This window comes from Schistocerca americana, chromosome 3 (assembly GCF_021461395.2).
Source record: "Schistocerca americana isolate TAMUIC-IGC-003095 chromosome 3, iqSchAmer2.1, whole genome shotgun sequence".
In the NCBI taxonomy this organism is placed as follows: Eukaryota; Metazoa; Arthropoda; class Insecta; order Orthoptera; family Acrididae; genus Schistocerca; species Schistocerca americana.
In genome coordinates, this window is record NC_060121.1 from 70320224 (window position 1) to 70331903 (window position 11680).

At 45.0% G+C, this 11680-nt stretch overlaps 1 pseudogene; it reads left to right on the plus strand.

Moving 5' to 3' along the window:
- The first annotated feature begins 10728 nt into the window (after positions 1-10728).
- Positions 10729-10846, plus strand: LOC124607926 (annotated as a pseudogene).
- Positions 10847-11680: the final 834 nt, after the last annotated feature.

Below are 11680 nucleotides of genomic sequence, written 5' to 3' on the forward strand. Positions count from 1 at the left end.
GGAATTGTCAATAAGTCAAGGCTTGAAAATAAAGGTTTCCGTGATTGTCTGTTGTTTATTCCACTTATAACTCTGATAACATTTTTGTGTAACTTGAACACCATGAGGAGGCTTCCTGTTTCATCACCCCAAAAATTATGCAACCTATTACAACTGATATAAAATATACATGAAACACAAACTAACTGACTTTGCTGTTAGGAAAATTGTTTAGAACTCTCACTGCATAAACAAAACTACTTCACTGCTTCAGTAAGCAAACCACATCATCAGTCACTGACAAATTTCTTGTAGTAACCATAAACAAAAATTTAACAGATCCTGCAGTGATCAGTTCCCTGTTTTCATAACTTAACTGTGTTTATATTCAACAGTTTGTTTGGTCCTGAAGTGTACAATGTGTTCTTGTTAGGTTTAGTTTCATAGTATTATTATTTATCCAAGTTTCTAGATCTTGAAGTCTCTGTTTCGTTTTCTGTGCTAATTCTTCAGTGTTTTGTACAGCAGACTACTGCCTTTGAATCATCTGCATACAGAATTGTATCTGAAGTTACTTTACCTGGTATGTAATTTACATAACATTGAAATAGTAATGGGCCTAGTATAGACCCTTGGGGCTCACTTTCTTGTATTTCCTTCCAACTAGAGCAAGCTTACTCACGCTGTACACTATATCGGGGACAGCATGGTTTTAAACAGCCGGTGAAGGAAGCACTACACAAATGAAGATTGCTAGTGTCATCACTAGTACCTGTGTTTGTCAATGCACTTGGGCTGCAGCTGCTATTTCGACGCATTGATCTCCCCCCCCCCCCCCCCCCCCAGCAGTTTAGAAAAGGCCATGGTTGTCAATGTTGCAGTGCTCCCTGACCCACCAAAGATTGTGTGGTGCACCATCCACGGCTACCACTAACATAGCCACAGTTGTGGCTCCGAAGCCTACCCAGCCCAGGGCAAAAAGCTGAAGGCAAACAGTCCACCACTGTCGGAGTCGGGAAGTAAGCAGCCCAATGATTGGACATCATCCATTCTGACGTCTCTCTCTCTCTCTCTCTCTCTCTCTCTCTCTCTCTCTCTCTCTCTCATTGTTTAAGAGGCAATGGACCTTGATATCGGACGGCAAGTAACTCGCCCCAAGACTGAGCTTCCACCCACTGCGAGCTCCCCTCCCCAGCAGAAAGTCAGAATGAAAGTTCTGTCCCCATGATAAATGGCTCCTATCCTGCAGTGGAACATTGTGTTCTGAAAACTTGTGGAGCAACCGAAAATGCTAGCACAGGAGCGCTCTTAGTGCGTGTGTCTGCAGGAAACGCATTTTAAAGAGTCTGTGGTGGAGTGTATAGCTCCATAGGAAAGAGACAACAAAGATGACTTGACTGGGGAAGGTCCAAGGGAGGGATTGCTTTCTTTGTCAGTAATGCACACCTCTCCTCTGCTCTCACCCGAGCTAATGACATGCAAGTGGTTGCATTTAAGGTTCATATATGTCAGAGGATCGTTGATTGCTCGCTATATTTAGCTTTGCAAGTTGTTATTGACTCTGAGGCTCTAAAATGTCTTGTAGAACGCTCCCCTGACCATTTCTTCTACTGGAAGACTTCAGTACCCATCATACATTGTGGATTCGACTTCTACTTGCCCTCAGAATCGCGTTTTGAGACCCTCATGACGTCTCATGAGCTGTGCATTTTTAACACAGGAACTCTCTCTCATTTCTATGCTGCTATTGGATAATTCTGAGCCATCGATCTCTCTCTCTGCTCTTCAGCCCTTGTGGACTCTTTCAGTGGGAAATAACTGACGACCTTCATTGCAGTGACCACTGGGTGGAACTCTTCCTGAGAGGTTGCAGCCACAATGATCATCAGAGCCAAGTGGATGTTGTTAAGCCAGTTGGTCAGGTTCGATTGCCGTACAGTATCCAGGAGTGCGTGGGCCACATAAAAGTAGTAATCCACTGTGCCACCGACTTCTCCATCTCAAAGCCGTCTCGTAATTCTAGGTGGACATGTGTCGCTTCCTGGACTGAAGAATGCCACTCAGTCATTTGGGTCAGATATTCAGCCCCAATGTTTTAGAGCCGCCGAACGGCGGAAAACCTCGCAACCCCTCGATTAGTGAGGGCAAAAGGTTGATGCATCACCACAGAGAGCCAGGAAAGTTCATGGCAAGTGTTCCTCGATCTACCAATTATTCCACTTGTTTTACTAAAGCATGGAAAGACGTGAGGAGGATTTCTGGTAAGGCAGTCAGTTACCTAAAACAGTATTATTTAATCAAATGGCTCTTTGCACTATGCGAGTTAACTTCTGAGGTCATCAATCGCCTAGAATTTAGAACTAATTTAACCTCACTAACCTAAGGACATTACACACATCCATGCCCGAGGCACAATTCGAACTTGCGACCATAGCGGTCGCTCGGCTCCAGACTGTAGCGCCTAGAACCGCACAGCCATTCCAGCCGGCAGTATTATTTAATCGCCTGCAGACACAGAACAGATAGTGGCAGAGCATTTTGGGCCGACTGTTGCCACTGGTAGCCAGGATCCAACATTCTGTCGGTACCGTGCCTCCATGGTAAGGAGTGAGTTGGACTTCAGAGTCCTGCAACTGCCCATTCTGCATGTGGGAGCTGGGTTCAGCACTGTCTGTGGCTCACAATACTGTGTCCAGTCGCAATTAAATCATATACAGCATGCTGCGGAAATTGGAGTCAGTGTCAAAAGAACTCCTCCTACAATGATTTGATTTAATATGGAAGACAAGCAACTCTTGGAGGGAGGCAGTTTTGATGTTTCTCAAACCAGGAACGGACTGAAATTGCCCTTGCAGTTATCAGAGCATCGCCTTAATCAGCTGTGTAGGAAAGTCCGGCTAGAGGTGGCTATTCAGCAGGCTTTCCTACGTAAACAACGCTGCATAGATATATTCCTTAACACCAGGAATGTGTACGTCACTACTTCGCATCGTAGTATTCTAGGGCGTGTCCACCAGTGGGGCTTTGTGACCATGTATGCTTCTTCATTCGCTCCTTCTTATCGAAGCAGTATCAAGTAGGTGACGTGGTGTCAGATAGTTTCAAGCAGCAGAATGGTGACCCTTGAGGCGGTGTTTTGTGTGTTGCTTTCTTTGCCGTAGCAACGAACGGTACCATGTGTACGGTAACAAGTCCCATACAGCGTTCCTTATTAGTGGACGATTTTGTGGTTTTCTGTTCCTCCTCCAGTGCTGCAGCAACAACTCCTCAGTTGCGACTTACAGTAAAAGGACTGGTAGAGTGGGCTCCAAAGACTGGTTTTGCATTTTTGCCGAGAAGTGGGAATGTCTTCATTTTAATCCTTCTTTGTATTCTTAATTTACGTGAATTGCTTATGTGGAACGCCATTTTCCCTTTTAAAGACTTTGGAGTCAAAAATGAGGCCCAAAAACCGCACAAACTGTCCTGGCTACCGTACCTGGAGGACCTGAAGGCGAGGTCCCAGAAGGCGCTGAACATTTTGAAGTGCCACAGGTCTTAGGGAGTGGACAGTGTGTGTCTGATCCAGCTTAACAGGGCTTTCATGCGATCATGGCTGGACTACGGGTCCACAGTGTACAGGTCAGTGAAGTCTTCTGTACACTGTGAGGGGATCAGGCTGGCCACAGGTGCTTACAGGACCAGCCCCATACCCAGTCTGTCTGCTGAGGCTGGAGAAATGCCGTTTAATATCCAATGGGAGCTTTCCACGGTGCGTCCGTCAGGCACGTCAGTTCCTCACTGGCTCGGTATACCGTACGGTCGCTCGTCCAGCTACGGCTAGCCTCTTTACCGGCGTGCGCTGGTAACGAGGTCATTTGGGATGTGCAAAGTGTGTGCTGGAGTCTTTAGTGGGGGACATGTGTGGGCTGAAATCCGGATTTTAACCAACCGTCACCCTGGTTATTGCAAATGCCCAGAGTAATGTCAGATTTAGTGCAGTACAGGAGAGACTGTGCTTCAGGTTCTATTTTTAATACGCTATTTTTTGACATTTTAAATGAGCCTCTGAAGTATGCAGCTCCATTCACGGATGTATCTAAACAGACGGACCCTGTCGGTCGCTCTACCGTTTTCCCAAATCGTGTCCTCTAGATCTGGCTGTCTCCGGAGTTCACTGTATAGAAAAGAACGTAAGCCGAGCACACACGGATGGAGGATTACGCTAGCGACGATATGCGTCGCAAATGCAGAAATCCGCTGAGATTAGCGACTTTGCCAAAGGGCAGATTATTATTACGCAGAACCATTAACGAGTATCTCGAATGTTCACGAGAGTATCTACAGAAAGTGTTAAGAGGTCAGTGAAACTACCACTATGCACGAAGTGGCTGGATGTCCGCGACTCTTCACAGAACGTGAGGTGTGGAGGCTTGTCTACTCTGTAAAGTGGCACAGATGCCAATCTGAGGAGCCTCTGCGAGAGGGCACAGTGCCGGTGGACGCACACGCGTCTCTGAGTACACCATCCGGCGCACATTGTCGAACGAGGGGCTCTGCAGCACTCGACCCTGCGTATTCAAATGTTGACCCATCGACAACGTCAATCACGATTGTATTGCACTCGAGATCATCGAAATTCGACCGAATACAACTGGAAACGTGTCGCCTTGTTGGATGAATCGCGTTTTCGCTATACCACGTCGATGGTCGTCTTCAGAAACGCAGTCGGCCAGAGCGACGACTGCGCGAAACTTGAACCGCGCCACTGACGCAGACTGGTTAGAGGATTATGCTACGATACACATTCTCCCACGCTTCCGTGGGACCTGTGGTAGTAATCGAAGACACGCAGACAGCTGCGAACCACCTGCATCCCCCTCACACTCGATGTCTTCCCTGGCGACAATCTCATCGTCCAGCAGTACAATTGTCAGTTTCTCGAAGACAAAATCGTGCTACAATGGATCGAGGAGCACGATAGTGAAATAACGTTAATGTCTTGTCCACCAAACGCGTCTGATGTGAATTCGGTGATTCCCACCTGCGACACTATCGAGAGCCATCACCGAGTACACAAATCAGCAGCCAGTTGCATACGGGAACTGCGTGATTTGTCCTTTTTAGGGTACACTGAAACATGGACATGTGACCATTTTCATTCATAAAGAAGTGCTGTGTGGTACGTCAGTGCGAAACACTTGTGAGACGCCCTCTAAACCTGCACGGCAGAACAGGTCATTAGGACTGTGGAAAGGGCCAAATAAGGTGTCGGTCAGGTTCACTCAAAATTGCAATTTTATTATAATTTAATAACACTTTAAATCAAAACGGCATATAGCCAAAAATTTAGAACTACGAGTTTCAAAAAGGCAATTATTTCACCGCTAAGGGCGTCCAAACAAGAAATCTTAAAAGTCAACTAAATAATAATGCAGTTAAAATAGCAAATAAAATAATTAAAACACATAGTATCACACCTAGGCTGGAAAGCCTCAAAGCAAAAGTAGATAGAAAAAACATATGCAAGGTGCAATACATGCGGCTGAGGGCCAAAATTAAAAGATTATGGTAGTATATATTAAAATTTTCAAATTTAAGGTAGAAGGCCGCAATGTTTTTTTGGTTAATGGGTAATTTCAAGAATAACGTTGTAAGCGGCTTAAGGCCCACAACTGATTATCCAAAGTTCAGAAACACATAAAGTCCAGTAAAAACAAGAACCTTTAATTGTCTGTTTATAATCTATCATAGCCTATGATTTAAACACCGGTGAGAGGGACAATAAAGAAACCAGCACTCAGAAGCCTCCAGGGAGGTAGGTCTGCACTCATTCGCATAGGTGAGACAGGTGGTGAGCCCAACTACACTCGATCCATCGGAACCCAACCAGGAGACAGTCATGGACTGACCGACACGACGACTCGCTTGCCACCAATCATTACATGAGAACTAAAACACAAAAACTTACGAACGTGATAATCCATGAAGTGTGTGTTAGCGATCAAAACTACACACTGTGTGGGACAGCGTCAACAGGTGAGGAAAGGTCACTGCCTGAAATTACGTTAGTGGCCAGGGCAGGTAACCGGAACACTAACAGCCACAAGGCAGAAAATTCCGCTGGTACACTCAAATTGTAGTCAACAAATATAATTAAGTGCACCGCATGGCAGCTAAATTTCAGCAATAGAAACATTCGGTGTCGCTCACAGGAGAACCTCTCCTACAGCGAACCACCGAAACGAACCACGACAACATGAATGGACGTGGTTTGGGTAGTTGAAACTACTACTCAACTTTGACGTCCTGGGTCGGTGAACCACGAAGCTCGGAGCGCGTGTGGATCTGTCCGATCGCGACGACACTGCGGAGGGCCTCCAGAGGACCCAGGCGACTGCACCGCGCGGAGGTAACTTCCCCGGTCCGCAGCAACCGACCGACTCCCTGCAGGCCCCCTAGCCGGAAACTACATACACAAAACCAAAGATGGTACACGGTGCAAATATCGATACACATCGCTGCTGCTACACGTAGAAGGAAGTGCGGGAAACCCAACACAGTTAGACAGCAAAATTCACGAAAACGCATAGTTGGGAGTGAGCACGGCTCAACTTGTGACCCTCGAAGTTTCCCTTCTTTTCATCGTGACGATTGATTAACACAATCACTTAGTTGAAGTATACATTTTCTGTGAATTACATTTCATTTTGAGTAAAGACGTCGGTATGTCGGATTTCAGTTACGATCCCATAGCTCCAGAAACATGCAGATGTGACACCTAGTTCCTAACCTCAAATTGCTTCGTTTGAGACTATCTTTCTGCGCTACATTTTGGATTAATCTGTTTTCCGCACCCTGTATATACACACTGAGGTGACAAAAGTCGTGGGACGCCTCCCTCCTAACGTCGTGTCGGACCTCCTTTTGCCCAGCGTAGTGCAGTAGTTTCTACGTGGTACGGCGTCGACAAGTCGTCGGAAGTCCCCTGCAGAAATATTGAGCCACGCTTCCTCTGTAGCCGTGCGTAAATGCGAAAGTGTTTCCGCTGTTGGATTTGTGCACGAACTAACCTCTCGATTACGTTCCATAAATGTTAGATGGGATTCATGTAGGGGGATCTGGGTGGCCAGAGCGTTCGCTATAACTGTCCACCATATTCTGAAAATCAGTAGCAAACAGCTGTGGCCCGATGAAATGGCGCACTGTCATCCGTAAAAATTCCATCAATGTGTGGGAAAATGAAATACGTTAATGGCTGCAAACGGTTTCAAAGTACCTTACATAACCCGAACGCTGTCCGTTCCGTCTAAACACGGGCCACGACATTTTGGAGCCACCACCAGCTTGCACAGTGCTTTGTTGACAGCTTGGGTCCGTGGCTTCGTGGGGTCTGCGACACACTCGAACCCTACCGTCATCTCAAATAGGGAATCATCTGACAAGGGCACTGTTTTCCAGTCCCCACGGGTCCAACCGATACGGTCACGAGCCCAGGATGGCGCCGCAGGCGGTGTCGAGCTGTTAGCAGAGGCACTCGCGTCGGTGGTCAGCTGCCGTTGCCCGTTAACGACAAATTTTGCCCCACTGCCCTAACGGCTGTTGCTTGTCTGTTAGCACTGACAGATACCGGAAACAGTGCTGCTGTTGGTCGTTAAGTGAAGGCCGTTGACCTCTGCTTTGTGCACAGTGAAAGGTAATGCCTGATATTTGGGACTCTCGACTCACTCCTGACGTTGAGGATCTCGCAGTACTGAATTCTCTTACGATTTCCGAAATGGAATGTCCCATGCATCTAGCCCTAACTACCATTCCGCGTTCAGAGTCTGTTAGTTCCCGTCGTGCGGCCATAATCACATCAGAAACCGTTTCACACGAGTCACGTGAGCACAGACGACAGCCCTGCCAGTGCTCTGCCCTCTTATACTTTGTGTGCGCCATGTTGCCGCCACCAGTATATATGTATATATCGCTGTCCCATGGCTTCTGTCACCTCAGTGTATATGAAGAAGAGTAACACCACGTTAACTCCACTACGAAGGAAAGCATTTCGTGTTGCCCCTACACCCAGAAAAATTAAACCTTCTTCGTCTGTGAAAGAGATCATAAAAAATTTTACTAATCTCAGACGTTCAATGAATTTGGCAAAATGTTTCGTGAATTGTTTATAAACAAAAGTAATCGATTCGAATTTGGACGATTTCCAGGTGCTCTGTCAAATAGTTTAAACAACAAATCGCGCTCGATTGATTATATTTTACCTCTGTCCAGTGTTTCCCAGAATTTGTGCACTGAAAATAATTCACAAGACGTGCGCACAAACACTTTAGTCAAGAAGCAACAATGCAGTTTTCTCTACATCGGTATCAGATTCACTGAACTCTGATTATCGCTTGCTTGAGATACGTAGTCGGTTAGTGGATGAACAAATAAATGTGATGAAGCTATTCACTTAACAGTGCTGGAGTGGTACCACGGCGTATCGCGAAGTACTGTACTGTCACCTTGAACGTGCAGTCTCCACGCTCTTAGGATGGAGGGCAGGTCAGCAGCACACAATGTATGTGACGGATTCCACCCAGCGGCACCATCGCTCGTGACTTCCTTTGTGCGGCCGCCTAAGAGACGCGGACTCTATTGTTGAGAGGAATTTTAGTGAAACCCATCAGATCGCACTATACTCCTGCATTCATCTCTAATGCGGGCTACAATGGCGTTGGCGGGAATTGCGTCTTCAGAGAAAAAAATTGGTTCAAATGGCTCTGAGCACTATGGGACTTAACTGCTGAGGTCATCAGTCCCCTAGAACTTAGAACTACTTAAACCTAACTAACCTAAGGACATCACACACATCCATGCCCGAGGCAGGATTAGAACCTGCGACCGTAGCGGTCGCGCGGTTCCAGACTGCAGCGCCTAGAACCACTCGGCCACTTCGGCCGTCTTCAGAGAGTTAAGCAAAAAACGTTCTGTTCATTTCTTGTGTACTATCTAACAATTCGTAAAAACGTGGCAAATGAAGCCCGCAAGACAGAATACTGACGTCTAAAAATTGATAGTTGTAGGAGGTACAAAGTGGCAAAGCAGGAAAAAGTAGTTTAGGCTTCCAAAGGTGGAGGTGCAGAGATAACTCCTCAGTACTGGTTTGCTCCACGATTTATTGATGTTCTTACGGCTCTTTGTGTTTACTCTATAGCCTTCTGTAATATTCTTGTCTGCAGAATTATTTCGTACAACAAAGAAGGGAAAGCTGGAAGGACGAGGGAATATGCAGAAACACCACAGAAAAGGAAATAAATTTGAATATAATACGTAGGCAAGGGAAGAATGAAAGTGAGATGGGTGATACCGTAATGTCAGAAGAAATTAATAGTACACTGAGTTATTTAGACTAAAAAAAGCACTGGAAATATACGAGATTCCCACAAAGTTACTGAGAGCGTTGTGAAGCCAATCGCAATATAAGCTTTACAGGTGGTATCCCGTCAAGATACGGCACGGAATATAACTTCACGAATATTGTAATAATCCCAGTGTCTAAAAGCGTAGGTCCTGACAGGCGTGAGTAACTCAAAGAATAAAAAAAAAAACACTAAAGTCTCTGACACACAGTTCCTGTTAAGATTAGTTTGGGTATCTGGGCCATGATTTTACAACGTGAGCACGTAGTTGCTAATGTAGTACTAGCCTGAGAAGCACTAATATGTTAAATTAATATCTGAAATATCTTTTCTTAGAATACAACATGTAGCCTACAAATATATTATAAAGGAATGTAATTTTATTGATGTTTAAACTTAAAGGGAAAAAAGAAAAAGAAGCCTAAAGGGCCTAGATACCCCTACAAAGTGGGCAAATGGGCCACAAGGGCCTTGGTTCCATACAAACTGTTTTTGTTTGAATAGTAAGTGGGCCTCTTGGCAAACATGTAAACCCCTGAGAAAATTAATAAAAGTCATTTCATTGACCCTGTAGTTGAGTTATCGACAACGTAAGATAACACCTTCAAAGTGACTGAGTATGAAATCAATTCAAATTTTCGAATAACACAACTTTTATTTTACAATTACTGGTAAAGATCAATCCCACTACAGGTATTAATATTTAAGTATTATACCATATGTGTAGTTAAAAAATATTCGATAGGTCACTCAAATCATCAGTAAACCTAATCATGTCCTTGAATCTAGCAGAGCTGCTTCTAAGAGGCATTGACAGCTTCCTTACTACATGTATTGTAAGCCTCTTCTTCTGTTTCCATAGACTTCATTGTTTGGGAATGACGTCTGCAAAACATGACTTCATATCCAGTGTGCCACTGGTCTGTCACTTTTACTATGTACAGCTTGAAATTCACTTCTGATTTTGCATAGACTTCGACAACACACAATTCACCCACTTCTACTGAATTCACATCATGTTCATCTACTTCTTCGTCAGAATAACTTATAAAAGCATAATCATCGCCACTGTCACACACAGGAAACTGATTACTTTCTTCACTTGTCTCTTCAGCGGCGTTACTAAGTTTCTTCCTTTTAATTCTTTTGCTGGCAGCAGGCTTAGAAAGGTTGATCTTTGCCAACTCTTTCTCCTTTTCTCTTGCAGAGTGTTTGAGTGTCTTTCTGTTCGCTTCCTCCTGCTTTTCTGTTTCCTCTTTTTCTTTCATTAATAAATATTGTTTTTATGTAATAATCTCGCAGTTGGTAACAAGTCTTTTACGATTCTTATCACCTGTTTCAGGGGTTTTCTCACTCTTAAGTATGTCCAGGCAACGGCCTTGTTGCAGTGGATATGCCGGTTCCCGTCAGATCACCGAAGTTAAGCGCTGTCGGGCGTGGCTGGCACTTGGATGGGTGACCATCCGGGCCGCCATGTGCTGTTGCCATTTTTCGGGGTGCACTCAGCCTCGTGATGCCAACTGAGAAGCTACTCGACCGAATAGTAGCGGCTCCGGTAAAAGAAAACCATCATAACGACCACACGCTCCTCCTATCCGCATCCTCAAATGAGGATGACACGGCGGTCGGATGGTCCCGATGGGCCACTTGTGGCCTGAAGACGGAGTGCTCTTAAGTATGTCCAACAACAGGTCCTCAAAACTTTTGCGGCATACTCCTGTGGATGTACTGTCTACTCCTGGTGGGTTTGTAGCTGTGGATGCAGCGATAGCAACCATTCCCGGTGGCGCTGTCTCTATAGGTTTAGAAGCTGAAGACACTATGTCTGTTCAGTGGCAGTCTATTTCTTGTCGGATTACCTGTTTAAATCTAGGCAATTTTTTTTTGTACTTCATCAGATCAGTTGTCTTGAATATTGATGTTAGGATTACTTCTTTGTTAACCCCCTGTACTTCCCAATCATAAATTCCAGTAGTCTTAAATCCATTGATAATATTTGTTACGGGCACATCTTGGACCAGTCAGGTGAAAAGTGAGATAAATGTGTGCTTAAGGATTTTTTTGCGTGGATTTCCTTTTGCCATTTACATAATTCACTGTCCCATTTGGTCTTGAGGCTTTTAAAAACTGCCACATCGAGAGGCTGTAGTAGGTGTGTAGTGTGGGGAGGTAGCTTCATAATGGTGACTTGATTTTGTTGGGATAGTCTGATCAATTTAGTTGAAATATGTGTAGTATGACCATCATAGATTAACAGCACTGGCCTTTCTTCACCTATATTTGGTAGAAACAAATCACGAAACCAATTGAAGAATAAAGTG